Here is a 14,156-nt window from a genome sequence, read left to right as displayed (position 1 = left end):
TCCAAAATTAAATAAACAGAAAGTATAAATTGATTTAAATAAAAAAAAATGTTTTAATAACTTCTCTACCCCAAAAGTTAATTATTTATTGATTTTTTCCCTACAATGACACAGAGCCAGGGACATCATAATGGAGCTGAGCCAGGTAATCTGTGACGCAGCATTAAGCCACATGGTCCATCTGGAGGAGAAGCTGCTGGGCCTGCTCGACCGAGCACAGCAACACTACCACCCCCACTACCACCCCCAACCCTCGGGAGCTTGCCCATCAATAGAGCCGACCTAGTCAGGTCCAACCTGAGTCAGCTCTTCCAGCCTTATGGTGGCAATAGGAGGCGCCAAAATGTAGCAAAACAGCCCTGGCAGCATAAGTTCTTTTGCTGTGCAAGGATGGCCACCTCCGAAATCCCTGCCCTGGAGGAAGCCATGTGCCTCCAGGCCAGTGGACTAGGGTCCAAGGTGGTCGTCTTTAAGGATGCAAAAGGCAGCGCCCAGGATTTTACCAGCACTCTGGAGGGGGCCTATCCACCACTGAAGACCTGTGGTGGATTTAAACTGATGCGGTGCTGCAGGAGCAGGCAGCTTGTCGATATTCCAATGCCACCAGGGGTCCGTTTCACAAAGCTGGTTTAGTGACCCCTCTCCCAGGAGGCTCCATTGATGCTGTCTTTTTATACTTGTGGCGCACGCGCTTAACTCCAGGTGAAACTACTCCGAGTTGATCAAACTAACTCAAATCAGCTGTTCTGGAACCGAAAACTCTGAGTTGATCTACTCTGAGATAGGAAACTCTGAGTTCAAGGTTAGACTCAGAGTTTGTTGAACCTGCTTTGTGAAACGGACCCCAGGTGGCTACACTGTCCAGTTCTTAAAGGAGCGCAGCAGTCTAAAAAAGGCTGTTGCCTATATAGTTCCCCTTCAGAGTGACCTCCAGGACAATGTGGAAGTGCCACAGGTAATATATTTTAAAATCATTTGAAATTATTTTGATTTTTATTAAATTTTACATCTCCTAACCCTCACACATCTCTGTAAATTACATTATAGGAAGAAAATGTGGTGGACATTAAGGAAAGTTGCAGGAATTGCAACAACCTCATCCCACTGCGTTTACTACCGGCGCACTTAGCCCAGTGCAACATCGGGTAAGGCAATATAAAACTTTTGTGGCAGGTTAGGTGTGGTGTATGAGACATAAGCCATGTTTCCACAGCAGGAGTTCCTGGTAAAGGGAGGGGGGTAGGAACTTCTACAGGAACCATCCTCTCACTCGGCCCTCTCGGTGGCCGTGTCTCCACTGCAGACAGGACCCACAGGGCTCTTATGGCGACGTGCAACAGTTTTCCATCATCGCGCAGCTGTTGTGCAGTGCTTTTTCCCAGCTTTTTTTTAGTGCTACTGCTCTTTTTTCCTGATAATTAGTCTCGCTCGCCAGACCCTCCTCCAGAGAAGAAGGGTCTGGCTGGTCCGCCTATGATTCTGCGATCAGAGAAAAAAACGCTCCAAACTGGATTTGGGTCTGCGGTGTAACGACTCTTTATATGTCTATGGTAACGACGGTTGGCAACCGCTGACGGATATTTCTTCTTCTGTTCAGTTCAAGACACAGATGTATAATAGATCCATGGTTCGGTTCCTGTTGTTGTTTGTTGATGTTTCCCTTTACCGGGCGGACTGTGAAAGCTGCAGCACGGAGGCGGGACTTCCGCCAGGTAGCTCGTTCCGACCGATCAGAGGCTAATCGCAGCAATGCACTTCCGTCAGGCCAGACTACCTGATAATATACACGCTATCTAACAAAAAAAGGAAAAACCGTCTCGATCATCACTGAGTCCAGCAATCGAGACGAGCATATCTCTCTTTTTTTTTAAGTAGCCCACTGCTAATAAGTAATGTTTATAATGTCTTTTTTTCGCAGTAGCAGCGCAACAAGTGGGGTGGCACTCTCTCTCCACCATACGTAAGTAAATATTCTAGATTACTTCTTATATACAGTAATTACAAATATAAAAAGAGGGATGGTGTGTTAGTTGTCATATTAACAAATGTCAAGGTGACACTGGAAAAATATAACTTGCCGTACACATAGTTTTTACTCACCACTTTGTGTTAAGTGTAGGACTGCACATTGATAGAAAAACATGCAATAAGCAATAATGCTTTCAAATATAGCCATGACGATATGACTAGTGATAAATAAATACTCCAGTACCTGTAGATGTTGTTACAGAGTTTCCTGATAGTGGTTGGCTTCTTATTGCCTTCTATTATGTTAAAGCAGAAGTAAGCGGAATGTTTGTGTTAATATAAGTCTTAAATAGTTATATCTTCCGATGGCAATCACTTATATAGAGTGTTTGGTCTGAAACACGGGTCTGTCAGTCACTCTGCTCTGCTGTAAGCTGAGGAGAAAACTTTCCTTGTATCCTACAACCTTTATCCAATGAGGAGAGAGAACGGCATAAAGGAGCGGTCCTCTCTGTGTGTGCAGCCAAGGGATGCGCGTGAATGTGGTGACGTAGGGACGAGGGCGGGGACTGCTAACTCCATCGGCTGACAAGAAGCTAGCCAAAACGACCGGATCACTTACTTCTGCTTTAATCAATCGTTACCAAAAATGTATTACCAAAAACAATATAGAATATTGCACCAGTGTCTAGCAGAGCAGTTCACTCCCCTAACAGTTTAAAAAAGTACTCATCATGAATGCAGCCAATGGTACACAGAAAAATTATAAAGACTGACCCCATTATTTAGCCAGTGGCCTTCCTTCATCAAATTGGCGTTATTGTATTCTTGTTCCAAGGTAAACTCGGAAGAGAAGCTGTGTAATGTAATAACACAGTCAATTCAAATCTTTACCAATAGAAGGAGTTTCTCTCCACACCTTTAACTGTGCATTGGGGGTAGCGCACTGATATTTTGGCATTTTCATCATCCCCAAGGCAGCGAAGCCAGACAGCCAAACTTATTCAATGTGGAACAGGCTGTCTTGGTCCGTGAGGACCAAGCTCAAAGTAGCCGAATACGGAGACTAGTAATGTAAGTAATCATACTTTCACTGCTACACAGAGAGCTGTTGCCCCTTGGAAAACTCATACACAAAAAGAAAGCATCTGTTCTTAAAGGACAAATTTACGAGCGCCTGTCTTTTCGTTCTTATTTTAAATTTTTTGTGAGAGATGCAGAATAAGATATACTACAATAATCTGATGCCTAGGATGTTTGTTCTCTTGTTGAAAGATAGGTGATTTGAATTAAGTTTAGTCTTTCTTTCGTTTTCATCATAATTTCAGTTCTTTTACAGTAATCAAGTCTGGCGTATTATTGTATGCTGTGTAAACAAAGATTTTTATATGACAAATACTTTTGACGACACCCAGAGTGCTTTAAAAAAAAAACACGTGCAAACTGCTCACCTTTTGGCTACTGTCACCTTCTTTTATGTCAACCAGGGTAGTACAAGTGAATGAAGGGGGTTTTAGCGTTGTATGATGTTACTTTTTTCAATACTCCAGAGTTTGTAGGTCTGATTCATTCATACTCATTCACACCGGTGGTGGCAAGCTACGTCTTTAGCCACAGCAGGAAAAGAACCTCTGAAATTTGGTCAATATCATATAGTAGTAATTTTTCCTTGCCTGTGTAATTTTGTGTTGTTTATGTCCTCATAGTAACACACGAGAGAACTGCTGGTCGATGCGAATTAGCCTGATGCGAACGCATCAAATGCTGTACAACTCCCGGAAAGGTAAAACACCAATGTCTTTTTAATATTTAAAAATTAAGTGAGCATGTATTTTTTGTTTTTATTAATTTCCATTGTTTTTATTTATTTTTCTACCTGTATGTTAAATTTGTTTTGACAATATGGTGTTCTTGGACTAAAACACAATCCAAAAGAGTAATCAATTAAAAGCAAATTGTGACTATTTAGCCGACATTTCAAAACATGTAACATTTATAGCAGTAAGCAAATGTCCGTCATGCACTGTATAAAGTAGTTGTTACCCACAAAGAAATAAATGTATTAAAGCAGGATATATTTTACACCATTAAGTTAAGTTAGGGCAGTAATGGTCATGTGACTCATGATTCAGGCATTTTTGGAAAATATAATTTTATTCTAAAAATATGAAGTATTTCATAATTACATTAATTGTCAATAGTTCAACGTTTTCTATTACTATTTTAATTGTTTTTAGTTTGTTGTTTTAATTTTTTGCATTTTTCTTTTTAGCCAATGAGGTAAAGGTTTACCAGGTTGGACGGAACCTGACCGAAAGTGGCTTTCGCCAATTCATAAGGGATCAGTACCCTGTGCTGCAGAACAAAGACTTTCAGTTCTGCAAAGTCAACAGGCACATGGTAGTGATCCCTTTGACAGAGTCCACACCAAAGCAGATTGTCAGTAGTTCAAATGTATTTTTTCTCTGTTCTAATAATTATGTCTGTGTAATTCATAGACTGACTTACAAAGTGACAGTGACAGCAGCAGTGATGAAATGGACATGGTAAGTTAACAATGTAAAAAATAATTAAATAAATAAAAATAATTAAATAAGGTTTTCTGCACTTGGAAAACATTACACTGGGAAAAAAAACTCTTAAGCACTACTTTTCTAATGTCTCCTGATTAGTCACCTGTAAGGCATGAGGATGACCACACGGAGGGGGAGGAGGAGGACAAGGAGGAAGATGTTGTGGAGGAAGACCATGAAGAGGAGGAGGTGGAGGAGGTCATGGAGGAGGAGGTTGAAGAGTTCGTTGAGGGGGTCCAGGAAGAGGAGGAGGTGGAGGAGGTTATTGTGGAGGGGGACCAGGAAGAGGAGGAGGTCATGGAGGAGGAGGTTGAAGAGATTGTGGAGGGGGTCCAGGAAGAGGAGGAGGTGGAGGAGGTTATCGTGGAGGGGGACCAGGAACAGGAGGAGGTGGAGGAGGTCGTGGAGGAGGAGGTTGAGGAGGTCGTGGAGGGGGACCAGGAGGTGGAGGAGGTTATGAAGGAGAAGGTGGGTATAGCAGTTGAGGAAATGAATGAAGAAAAACAAGTAACTTTAGATGATTAGAACTGTCTGTAATGGACAGTAAAGGCCAAATAAATGACTACATAGTTGTACTTTATGAATATGATTTATGTTCCTACACCCTTGTACAAGGCCAGTTCAGTCTTTTTAAACAGCCAAAAGCATTAACAGTCATTTACCCTAATTTTCTAATGTACCCTATTGGTCATCTAAAAGTGACTTATATAATTAACCATGACATTAAATTACTAAATTTGAAAATATAAAGAACTTCCATGGTATGGCACCAAAAAACTTAATGATGTGTTGAATGATATCATTGCTATAATCGATTATGGTCTGCCACAGCATCAATTTCAGGATTATTTTTAACTCCCCTGAAATCAATATTTTTGCAGGAATTGCCCACTACCGTGTCCCAAGAAGGACAAATAAGTACGGTGGCCCTGAAGTGCAAATCACAACAACAAATCAGAAAACACAACAACAAAACAGAAAACACAACGGCAAATCAGAAAACACAACAACAAAACAGAAAACACAACAACAAATCAGAAAACACAACGGCAAATCAGAAAACAAAACAACAAATCAGAAAACACGACGGCAAATCAGAAAACACGACGGCAAATCAGAAAACACAACAACAAATCAGAAAACAAAACGGCAAATCAGAAAACACAACAGCAAATCAAAAAACACAACAACAAAACAGAAAACACAACGGCAAATCAAAAAACACAACAACAAATCAGAAAACACAACGGCATATCAGAAAACACAACAACAAATCAAAAAACACAACAACAAAACAGAAAACACAACAACAAATCAAAAAACACAACAACAAATCAGAAAACACAACAACAAAACAGAAAGCACAACAGCAAATCAGAAAACACAACAACAAATCAAAAAACACAACAACTAAACAGAAAACACAACGACATTAACCAAACCGGAAAAGGTAGGTACCCTCGGGCGACATGAATCGTCGCTGATTGGTCCGTCCTTTGAACCGGAAGGACAGGGTTTACATGTTTTCAAAACAAGAGCGCTGCCAGTGACGACATACACGCTGCTATTAATGAATACTTTGATGACGAGACCAAATCACCGCAACGGTCAGCCCTCCTGGCCGAGACTCAGTGAACTTTCCCCCCAGAAAACAGCCTCTCTCCCTGCAAGTGAAATAGTCAGACAGCGTCCTGTTGACTGATGCTGATTATGAAATATGTAATTTAGACTGAAAAACGTAACTTTGTCACTTTCCAGGATGTTTGGTGGGTCGGGATCTCAATCACAACACATTATAACGGCATCCATATGATTATAAACAGTCAGCTGGTACATGTTCAGATTAACAGGAGGACACCGGGAAACACCTTGAAAAAAACACATACGTCATCTTCATGACGTGTATGTCACGCCTCCTCTGGAGCCGCAGCGCCGGCTTTCTGTGTGAATCAGCCTATACTCTGGTTCGTCTTTTACGCCGGAGTTGCTTGGTTCTGTGTGAACAACCAACGGCGAAGAATTGGCGAACCGCTGCGGCGATAATGCGGCGTCTCTGTGTGATTTCAGAGCTTCCCCGCTGGACACCCATTTCTCGCAGCTTTTCTAAGATCTCATGATACATCACTCCATTCATAAACATGTCATTAATTAGAGACATGTATGGCTCGAGTGAGGCCATTAGAACGTGGGACTCCAGTGGTCTACTGGGACTGGACCATAGACTGTACACAGTCAATGGACTGGACCGTGGGACGCTCAGACCGGTGTGTTGTTGCTCACCATGGATACCGAGCAAGTCCCTACACATTGCGCATGTGCAAAGCGTGGCCACACAGCAGAAATGTACCGTGGGAAATGGAATAACAATAACGGAAAATGTAAATTAGATTTATTATTTCGTTTTGGTTTCCTTGTTGATTATATTTTCCGTTTTGGGCTGAAAATAGGAAAACAAACACCAGTTTTCAATGTTTGGTGCACACAGAAACACAGAAAAACGGAATATTGACTCATATTTTCGTTTTTCGTTTGCCACATTAAATATAATTGCATGATCAGATGATACACGGACCCATATACATGTCCTGCATCAAAATATTCTTTAATAGCAGCGTGTATGTCGTCACTGGCAGCGCTCTTGTTTTGAAAACATGTAAACCCTGTCCTTCAGGTTCAAAGGACGGACCAGTCCAATCACTACGATTCATGACGCCCGAGGGTACCTACCTTTTCCGGTTTGGTTAATGTCGTTGTGTTTTCTGTTTTGTTGTTGTGTTTTCTGATTTGTTGTTGTGTTTTCTGATTTGCCGTTGTGTTTTCTGATTTGTTGTTGTGTTTTCTGATTTGCTGTTGTGCTTTCTGTTTTGTTGTTGTGTTTTCTGATTTGTTGTTGTGTTTTCTGATTTGCCGTTGTGTTTTCTGATTTGTTGTGTTTTCTGATTTGCCGTTGTGTTTTCTGATTTGTTGTTGTGTTTTCTGATTTGTTGTTGTGTTTTCTGATTTGCTGTTGTGCTTTCTGATTTGTTGTTGTGTTTTCTGTTTTGCTGTTGTGTTTTCTGATTTGCTGTTGTGCTTTCTGATTTGTTGCTGTGTTTTCTGTTTTGCTGTTGTGTTTTCTGATTTGCCGTTGTGTTTTCTGATTTGCCGTTGTGTTTTGCACTTCAGGGCCGCCGTAAATAAGAGACGTCCTAACCACACTTGTGGCCGGTGTACAACAGGAGGAGGTGCCACCTCGAGCCAACAGAGTAAATGTTGTCAGGTCTGACATCCTGGAAAGTATGGAAGAATTATCCTATCTTTATTCAAGAGCGTAGATTTTCAGTTTGAGAGCATGATTTCATTCCTTTTCAGTGACATAGCTCCTTCTCGCGCTCAGATTTATTCTCCTCGCACTCATATTTTCTGCTCGCACTTGGATGTCTGCTGCTTTCTTTCAAAATGTGTGCTTGAACTCAAAAATCACATGCTCGTGCTCACATTTCTTCTGCTTGCACTCAAAAATTTCGCTCGCATTCAAATATGTCCTGCGCTCGCTCAGATCTAAAGTCTTGGGCGCTCAAAACTAATGTGCACGCACTCAGAACAAGCACCTCCTCTCAGGTTGAGGAGTCTGCTCAGACTCGAGGCTGTCCCTCCTTGCGCTCAAACTATTGTGTTTCACCAGCCAATAGGGGACAGCTAGAGTGTGGACCAATCAAATGACGGATGCCGCCCTGGGTGCGTTCCTTCGCACTTTTTTGAGTGCTCCGTAGGGGCGGGTATATGGTCTGTTTGTAAAACTGCTTCTCTCAAAATACACCAGTTTACCATATTAGCTAGCTATTTGAATCGTCACCTATTTAAGACGCCAGCATATTTATGTAGGCTATAATTATTCTTAAGTAATCGTAAAACGAGTTATCGTAGTTTAGATTCTCTTTTTTATTCAATATTAGCGGAAATATGTTATATAGTATGAATACTCGAAAAGTAGAGTATGTGTTACGATGGCCGAGTGGTCAAGGTCAATGGTAAGTTTTGCATTTTAAACCATCGGACGTCGGTTCGCATCCCGGCCGCCCCACTCTTGCTCATATTATTATTGAAACTATATGAACGATGTGTTTTGAGTTGTAGCAACATTAAGCAATAAACTTGAGGTATTTGACCGCGCTGGTCCATCTTGTCTCCCGCTCAGTACCTCGCTCTGAGTCCTGCTCTAACTCTTCTTGTGAAAGCATAACCAACACTAACTTAATGTAATGCGTCCCCTGGCTTTGACCCCATTACACGCACCAATGTTATCGTCAAATCATTATCATCGTAGCGTATTTTTCATTAGCCTATGTAAGGGATAATGTATAGTTCGGAGGTTGTTATGGAGAAATAAACCCCGACAGGTTGTATGGAACCATACAACCTGAAGGGGTTTATTTCTCCATAACAACCGACTAACTATACATTATCCCGCTTATTACACGGCCTTACGACTGAAATAAATAATAAATAATCACCCACAATGATTCAGCAGCGACAAGGATCGCTCGGTAAAGTTTTAACTTTCACTTTCACTTTCGGGGCCTGAGAGAGGAGCTGGACAGCATGCTGTGGTTGGTGCAACGCGTTGAAAGTCCAGCTGTCTTGCTTATGTTGCTATATGTTGCCAGGGCGGATCAGAGCGCCGTCCCTAGCTGCTCTCATGTGTCCAGTCACAGACATGATCTGACGACTTTCAAGGCCGGCCTGAGAGAGGAGCTGGACAGCGGTGCTGTCTTGCTTATGTTGCTACATGTTGCCAGGGTGGATCAGAGCGCCGTCCCTAGCAACGGTCTGTTATAATTGACGACGACGCAGCGATGGACCAATCAGAGAGCAGCATTCAATAGAGCCGTGTAATAAACCTTTTTAATCACGTAGCTTAGCCTATTTACCGACCATCTCTTGTTAAACGTTTCAATAAGAGAATCAGCTGGGTACACGTATTCTATTACTGTAACAGTAATTTATTAATTCAAATTTAAAATAATAATATGACAGACAGCAAGAGTGGGGCGGCCGGGATGCGAACCGGCGTCCGATGGTTTAAAATGCAAACCTTACCATTGACCTTGACCACTCGGCCATCGTAACACGTACTCTACTTTTTGAGTATTCATACTATATAACATATTTCCGCTAATATTGAATAAAAAAGAGAATCTAAACTACGATAACTCGTTTTACGATTACTTAAGAATAATTATAGCCTACATAAATATGCTGGCGTCTTAAATAGGTGACGATTCAAATAGCTAGCTAATATGGTAAACTGGTGTATTTTGAGAGAAGCAGTTTTACAAACAGACCATATACCCGCCCCTACGGAGCACTCAAAAAAGTGCGAAGGAACGCACCCAGGGCGGCATCCGTCATTTGATTGGTCCATACTCTAGCTGTCCCCTATTGGCTGGTGAAACACAATAGTTTGAGCGCAAGGAGGGACAGCCTTGAGTCTGAGCAGACTCCTCAACCTGAGAGGAGGTGCTTGTTCTGAGTGCGTGCACATTAGTTTTGAGCGCGCAGACTTTAGATCTGAGCGAGCGCAGGACATATTTGAACGCGAGCGAAATTTTTGAGTGCAAGCAGAAGAAATGTGAGCACGAGCATGTGATTTTTGAGTTCAAGCACACATTTTGAAAGAAAGCAGCAGACATCCAAGTGCGAGCAGAAAATATGAGTGCGAGGAGAATAAATCTGAGCGCGAGAAGGAGCTATGTCACTGAAAAGGAATGAAATCATGCTCTCAAACTGAAAATCTACGCTCTTGAATAAAGATAGGATAATTCTTCCATAGGAAAGTGCCTTCAGGGCCTTCATGAGGAAGGCCTTTTGTCCAGAAAGGAGGCTGGATGTTGTTTTCGTTGACTCCTTAGGCCAGGGTGAGGGTTCCGTCGACAATGGCGGGCCAACGAGGGAATTCCTCACCCTCCTCATGAAGGCACTGTTGAGTAGCCGATTTTTCGATGGACCGGCAACATCTAAAAGTCTACAGCTGGACTCTGTAGGTGTGTAAATGACCAGTCACCATTTTAATTGACACTTACACATAGAAAGTGTGAGTTACATTGGCAGTTACATCATTAAACATCCAAAAAAAATGGTCAGAAATCATGCAGATTTACATTTACAGGTGTTAATTATAAACATCAAAGCAATTAAAGAAATTCTCTCTCTCTACAGTTGTGTGCTTTCTTTCCCTAAACTCCGCTAACGTGAAATTTCAAATGTCTTTAATATTTCCAGGACTTAGTAGGGGCACCTACGCAGTGATAGGACGGATAATATCAGTGTGTGTGGTCCACGGAGGAGTGGGGCCACACATTCTGTCCAACAGACTGATGGCCCAGCTCACAGGGGAAACTCCACCCCCTGTACAGTTGGAGGAAGTGGAGGACAGTGAGCTGAGGGACCAGCTCCAAAAGGCAAGTTTTCAAGTTCTGCAATCAATATTCAAAAGTGGGATTACTGTGTAAATAATTCAGAGAGACCAAAGACATGCAGGTTAGGTTAATTGGCGACTCTAAATTGCCCATAGGTGTGAATGAGAATGTGAATGGTTGTCTGTATATATGTTAGCCCTGCGATAGACGGCGACCTGTCCAGGGTGTACCCCATCTCTCGCCCGAAGTCAGCTGAGATAGGCTCCAGCTTACCCGTGACCCTAGTGCAGGAAAAACGGTATAGAAAATGAATGAATAATTCAGAAGGACAGATCTGCCTCATACAAGATGAACATATTACACATTTTAAGAGCTAATATTTTTCATAGCTTTCATTTTTGGCTGAGAACTATTATCAAATGTTAAAAAGCAAAAAGAAAACAGGAAATTGACACAGCTTTTTTGAAAATTCAATCAGCTACACCAATTCCTCAATTTACAATTATATTTTAACATGTCTCCTGCCTCAGAGATGTCTGCTCAGCTGTTGTTTTTAACTCTTGTAGTATTAAACTGAACATGGAACTTAGACAGTATTTATCTGTTCAAGAAATAATTTGAATTTAATTTCAGATTAAACAAGCTCACAGTACGGCAGAGGTCCAGGAAGCGGTGGCGGAGGCCTCGACCAGCCTGTCACTGTTGGGGTCACTTGGTGTTATCCGGACCCTCAGTGACAGGGATGAAATAGTGTCGTCTTCACTGACATATTATCTGGAGGGTAGGCTGGATGGACCGTTAAAGCAGTAAGTCTTTTGAATGTTTAATTTTTAATTTTTAGAGAATATAGGATATTTCTGGTGATATATTTTTCGCTTCTGTGTGTAAACATGCACTAAGTGAGCAAGTTACGCATTTCTTTAGTGAAAATTTTTCAAGCCAATCAACAAGAATGGCACAATGATTTGAGGGGGGAAATAAACAGGTATACATTTACATTCTCAGTTAGTAATCGAAAAACTTCAAATTTCACTCATTATCTACTCACTGTCATGTCGACTAAGGGTTGGGAGAAGTTTCAGAGTCCTCCGTGCCTTCTCTGAGTTACAGCGGGGCTCCGTGCAGCACTGCATGTCCATATGACGGTTGCGAACGGAGCTCACTTTTCTTCGTCCAAAAAGACACACCAAAAAACATCCAAATACCTCCATAGTGCTCGTCTGTAATGTCTCTCTTGTATTGAAGCCCCAACATGAGAAATTGTTCCGAAAAAAATTACACAAGTCTATATTTTAAGCTTGTTTGTAGCGGAAGCTCCCAGTGTCTCAGTCTCAAATCTCACGCGATTTGCACTGACACCGGTAGAGCAGTGAACTGAGACACTGGGAGCTTCTGCTACAAACAAGCTTAAAATATAGACTTATTTAATTTTTTTCGGAATAATTTCTCATGTCGGGGCTTCAATACAAGAGGGACATTACAGACGAGCAGTATGGAGGTATTTGGATGGTTTTTGGTGTGTCTTTTTGGACGAAGAAAAGTGAGCCCGTTCGCTACCGTCATATGGACATGCAGTGCTGCACGGAGCCCCGCTGTAACTCAGAGAAGGCACGGAGGACTCTGAAACTTCTCCCAGCCCTTAGTCAACATGAGGGTGAGTAGAAAATGAGTGAAATTTGAATTGTGGGTGAACTATCCCTTTATTAATGAATTTTATGTTATTTCTTGTCAAGGCTTCCGGAGGGCATGGAGACTCTGGGTGTCCTGCAGGCACTCAGAGAGAAGCCTGACTTAAGGAAGCTTTTTTGTGGAGGTCCCCCTGCTCCGCTGACAGCAGAGCAACTGTCAAATCTATTCAAGGTCAATTACAGCGTAGCAGGAAGCTCCCGGCGTATTGAAGAGGAGAGGGCAGTCGGTCAGTGGAGAGACTGGCTAATTGACCTTGAAGGTATGCACACTGTGATGACTTGAAAGAAATGGGGAAGTGATCTTCACAATGAAACCTTTAAAACAATGCTTAACAAATTATTAGGAATACATCAGAGAAAAAAAGAATGAATGTTACTGCATTATTTACAATAATTTCTTTTTGTCATGTACAAAAATCCATGAGCTGTTGTTGACAGTATACATAGGCTTACCATAAAGCCTTGAAATTCTTCAATTTTTTTGATGTCGAAGAAGTCGCAGGTCCCTTAAAAATAGGCAATAAGAGACATGGGTAATTAAAATTACTTAAAACCATACCTTGCCCAAGATATTTTGTGAATATTTTTTTTCATATTTAATTTTTACCTGGCAGACCCTAAAAAAAAGCATTTCCACATCATAACAAGTTTAGTTAGCATATATAACCAGAAACTTTTCTTGAAGGGTCATTTTTCAATTAAACTTACTTACTCCACAAGCCTTATCCCACACCTGATAAATGTTCAACAACAATGGTCATTTAATGTCATTCCATCCATGCACCCGAAATGCAGCGTGTGGATGTTTATTTTCGCTTTGTCCTAGAAAATCTTAAATTTTGTGCATATGAAAATATGGGCACAGACATATTTTGAAATTGTTTTTGGTTTGAAATTATTTATCATTTGTATCATTTGGTCAAATTTTTTGTAATTGTTGAAAAAAGACAAATACAAAAAAAACAAAACAACAAAATGAATTACTGCGACCTCCGCATTGTTCATGTCTGGTCAGCGAGCAGTGTACTTCGTTACCATAATTGTTACTGGATAAATTTAATTACTCTCACGTTATCTGAAGTTATATCAGAAGCAAACATTGATTTGGGCTCTAAATGGCATATATTTATATTTATTTGTTTATTTTGGGCATGTCAGATCAATCATCATCACACATCATCTTAGTTTAAATAATACAATACACATGGCCGAAAGGGAAAGCAGGAGAAGCAAAAGCTTATCTAGTCCCGCCCCCATTACCCACAGAATACATTATCTTCATCATACTTTTTTCTTATGACATTTTCACGTAACATGTTACAACAGTAGGTAGTAATACAGAGCTGAAGTCTAGCTCTAGACAGTCAAAACAGACTACGTGTGTGTCTGCACGTGTCCATATTGGTCCGTCATGAGTGAACAACAGTCTCATCTTGTTGCCTGGCATGTCACAAAGTCACAAAGTGGTCCAATCGACTGACATCAATTTCAATGATTTGATTATTTGCATAAGCAAACTATTGTTGTGA

The sequence above is a fragment of the Pagrus pagrus genome, assembly GCF_965226575.1.
Source record: "Pagrus pagrus genome assembly, chromosome: 4".
In the NCBI taxonomy this organism is placed as follows: Eukaryota; Metazoa; Chordata; class Actinopteri; order Spariformes; family Sparidae; genus Pagrus; species Pagrus pagrus.
The sequence above is the reverse complement of the archived record's forward strand: the minus strand, read 5'-3'. Positions refer to the sequence as shown.